Source organism: Phocoena phocoena, chromosome 3 (genome assembly GCF_963924675.1).
Source record: "Phocoena phocoena chromosome 3, mPhoPho1.1, whole genome shotgun sequence".
NCBI classification, from domain to species: Eukaryota; Metazoa; Chordata; class Mammalia; order Artiodactyla; family Phocoenidae; genus Phocoena; species Phocoena phocoena.
The window spans coordinates 40,079,184-40,083,904 of record NC_089221.1 but is presented as its reverse complement, the minus strand read 5'-3'; the positions used below and the strand labels follow the sequence as shown (position 1 = coordinate 40,083,904).

Sequence of the window (4,721 nt, the reverse complement as noted above, 5' to 3'; positions counted from 1 at the left end):
ATGACCCACCATCTGTGACACATTGCTGAGTTACAGTTATCTTATGTCAAGGTATAAAACTCCTAATCAGGATCAAATTCTGCGGTGCTGAGAACAATGAACTAAATGCTGACACTAACTTAGATTTCTACCAGTGTACTCCTTTAAACTCTTGATCTCTCAATGTTTTTCCTTCTCATGTGTACCTAATCTTGCTACTCTGAAAATTGCAACAGTATACATCAAATCTGTTACATCCATATTGTGATCCCAGTGGAAAGGCTCAATCTCTGTTTTCCGATAAAGACATATTTTGTCACCTGCTGGTACGTCTTATAGATAAATGCAACTTCTAATAAGGCAGTAGGAAATGAAGTAACAAAAGAAGACCATTTTACCAGGGACCCAGCAACATGGGCAGCATTTGCATCAAAACTGTGAAGAAGGTGGCCTAGGCCTTTATAGAGAAGTACATGTGCCTGGGCAACAATTTCCACATGAATAAGCACATGTGCAAGGAGATTGCCATTATTTTCAGCAAGAATTTCCACAAGACAGCAGGCATCTGATGAAGGGGGTTCAGAGTGGTCCCATGAGAAGTATCTACATCATACTGCAGAAGGAGGAGAGAGAAAGGAAAGGTAATTTTGTTCCTGAGATCTCAGCCCTGGATCAGGAAATCATTGAAGTAGATCCTGACACTAAGAAAATGCTGAAACTCTCAGACTTTGGGAGTCTGTCCAACCTGCAGCTCACTCAGCTCACAGTTGGAATGGTTTTTAAAATACTGCATGGAGCCATTTGACTCTTTCTGTAATGTTGTAATTTTGTCAAAAACCCAGGACAACAACAAAAACAAAGTAGACCAAGCAGCGAATCTAGTTCTCCAAGAATTTTACCGTGTGACCGTTCTTCTCACAGAGATGCAAAAGAGAACCATTGTGTTTAATGAATAGCAAATGTTGATTAGGATGAGCAAGTTCAAAAAGGACAAAAAAAGAGGAGCAGAAGTACTGAAAATGAAAGTTCAAGAACTGGGTCCAAAAGGATAAGTTAGAACAATGTATTTGCTCCTGTCCAATTGCACGTATGAGTATTTGTGTGTGTGTACACATACAATTTTATGGGAGCATATACACACACATGTACATATACACATATATACACATACATATATAAATTTATGAATAGATTACTTATTAAAGATTGTGTTTGATAGAAGTGATCTGATCCTCCTTTGAGAGACTAAATGAGAGACATGGAAAATAAGATCAGTTGGTGGTTAGAGGCAGAGACAAAGAGGAGCTAAATCAACAAGCTCATGGTGGATGAGAAGTGCTTCTCAACAATGGGTCATGGGCAAGAGCCCACTGAACAGCATGACCAGAACTAGCAGAAGTTTTTGAATACCAGCTTCAGGGCATCACTCATGAAGAATCTGATTCAGAGGGGAGGCCAGGGAAATGCATATATGTGACCAATCCCAATGGCCATGTCAGATTATGAAATAAAGTACAAAGAAGGACTAGATAATCCATACCATCTTCATTTGTACTGTTCTCAGAAGGACCTTTTGGTTCCATCATTCTATTGAGCCTGGCAGTGTGGCTTGTCCTCTTTCCCTTAATTCTCTATGCATCCTTAAAATACATTGCTTCACTTGAGGAAATAGGAGTTTGTTTTTTTGCAACAGAGTAGAGTCCAACTCACTATAAGACATCTCACCTTTCATTTACTTTACACTGATTCAAAAGAATTGCTTCTACAACTACTTATATTGAAGATGGTAATTATTCATAGAATAACAAAAGTAGACCTTGAATTGTAAATTTATAATCCAGTTCAATTTTTGAGAAAGAAATAACCTGGTTTCCAGGTGTCATAGTGTCTGTAAGATCATGTTTGTTTTACAAAGGTACATATTATTGTTTCATAACTCTAATATTTAAGAAGTTCTAACACATGCCCTATTGAAAATCCAGTCCCCAAATTATTAAACTATACAAAAAAATTCTGTATGACTTAAAAAGTTAAATAATACTGAAATCCACATTATAAAGTATTACAAGAAAATATATAAAGGTAAATTATATAGATATATATATATATATAGGCTATAGCTATTGAGTGCTTACTCTGTGCCTGGTATTGTTTTCAGCTTTAAGTGTTAGACACAGACTAATTCATTTAATTTTCAAAACTATTATGTGAACAAGTGCTATTATTACCTCATTTTTCAGCTGAGGAAACGGAGGCATAGAGAGGTCAAGTAAAATGTTCAGGGTCACACAACTAGTAAGTGGCTGGATTGTGAAACAGACAGCTGGACTCCAGAACATGCACACTTAACCAACATCTAAGAAGGATAAAACTTAACAGCATGTCAAGTTGAGCAGACTATTTTCCCCAAAAATGTAATCCATGTTTTGAATGCATATACCTTCGCCATTTATGCATAGATTTTTCATGATCAGTAAACAAATCCGTAATGATTGGATTATTTTGAATAGCATTTCCCAAATTTACTACCAGAGCTCTAGTGACCATTTGCTGACCTGGAACTTGGGTGTCAAAAGTTCTTACTGATCTTTAGCCGTGCATACATTATAGATTCCCAGACAAGCAAAGGGGCTTTATTTTCTGCCTTGATAGATTTATGGATTTATTTATTGGAAATTACTCACTAGAGAGAGACATTTCATTGTAAAAAACCCCCTAGTATTGATTCAGTAAAATAAGGGTGTCATCATTAAACAAATCTTCCCGAATACTCATGCTATTAAAACTAATTGACCATGTCTCTTCTTTAATGTTAGCTGTGCATTTCATGTGCTCTCTAAGGAAGGTTTTATCTGACATTCCTACCCTATACGTACAGCATCTCAGGATTATACCTCTTACTGAAGTCCTCGTGAAGGTTTTCTTCATCTTTGGATAAAAGGAAAATCTTCTAGAAATGCTAAAAACAACTATGACTTTTAAAATTATTTTCACTTAATATATCCATTTTCTATTTAAAAATTTATGTATCTAAACCACTAGAATCTGAATTTTAAGAAAGAAACACCAAAGTTTTATTTATAGTATTTTCTGTGGAACATGTTAGAATTTTCTTTTCAGTGTTTTTAACTTTTCTCAGTTACCCTGTATTAATTCTTCTATTTGACTAATGACTTAGAGGAGAGGTCATCGTCCTCCTTGCTCTTGATAGCTTCTTCAGATAATTATTCCCCAAATCACCTGCTTAAGATAAAGTAAGAATATCTATTCACTAGAGCTAGTGCTCTATAGCCAAACCATTAGCTCCTTCTTCGTAAAGTGTAAATTCTGGCACATGATTCATGGTTTTCTCTGTCACTTGTGGACATGTCAGTATCCACATGACAGACTCACCCAATTCCCTGGCTTCCAAGTTTCTTGATTTGTTTAACTCTACTTCATCCACACTACCAGTGTCACATGCTGAACACTGTCTACACCAGAAATTACTCTACTACTCCAGATCATTGAAACAAACATGAAAGTCTCTGATAAGATTTCCCTGCTATTACTGCTTGAGAGCTCAACTGTTCCTACTGGGACTTTTCCTTGACTTCTTGCGGACTGTCTTCTTTCTATGGATCTAGTCCCCTCCTCTTTTTATTTTTATTCACATCCATCTTAGGCTCCATTGTCTATCATTTCAGTAACAATTGCTTCTTAATCTTATATTGTCAATTTGGCAAAACCTCCACCCTGGGTGAACAAAAATATTCACTTTCTCTCTATAACCTTGCAGCTGATTGTTGCATGGAAAATTATGCATTAGTATAGATTGGTACCACTGTTAGTGTGTGAATAACGAATGCCAAATACACCTAAGTCAGCACGGAAATTCTATTATGTTTCTCTAGTTGACTCACTGTCCTGGCACTCACTTGCAAAAACTGTTTTAGACCTTCTTAATGCTCTTCAAAACTCTGATTTTGCCAATCCATTGCAATTACTCTCAACAAATGGGCATGTTTTCTCCATCACAAAGAAAATAGAAAGCATAAGACAAGAATTCACTCAAATATTCTTTAATTTTTGGACACCTGCACGTATTTTTTCCTTGTTTCCTTCTTTGAGAGAAGGTGTTTATCTTCTCTCTATAGCCAACTTTTCCACCATTGCTCTGGATCCTATACATTCTAAATTTCTCAAAGATTAAGAAGGATAGTGGTTTTCTGCCCTCATTCTGTGTAAGGAGAGATTTAGAGGGCTAAGAAAGAGCTGTTTGCTATAGTATGGTGAGACCTATACTATACTACCAAAGAAAAATACAAATATTCATTTGCAGTAATGCTCATGTAATTATTCCACAAAGGTCAAGGTCAAATTCATGTTCAAAGAAAGAACTCAAGTGAGATTAGACTGTATTACCACTGAAATAACATTCATATTTTCTTGGTTAAAATGGGTTTTATTTTTAGTTAAACAAGTGAAACCTTAGTCCCTGATTAAAAAAATAAAGTAAGCTAGAATGGGAGCCTCTACTTTTACTCTCACACCCCTGTGCCTACAGGACACAGTGCTTCCTATTTACAATCACAAGAACTAAGAGAAATCCTCGTGATCATCTGGACTACGTTGAAATACTTTACTTGGCAAAGGTACAAAAAGAGACTAAGGTTGAATCCCGGAATGGTAGGGAAGGGAGAAACACAAAATAGATTTCTCTTGGACAGGTAAGGGGGTAGATATGAAAACTTGAAAATGGA

At 36.1% G+C, this 4,721-nt stretch overlaps 1 pseudogene; it reads left to right on the top strand.

Moving 5' to 3' along the window:
- The first annotated feature begins 392 nt into the window (after window positions 1-392).
- LOC136121287 (small ribosomal subunit protein eS17 pseudogene) lies at window positions 393-784 on the top strand (annotated as a pseudogene).
- Window positions 785-4,721: the final 3,937 nt, after the last annotated feature.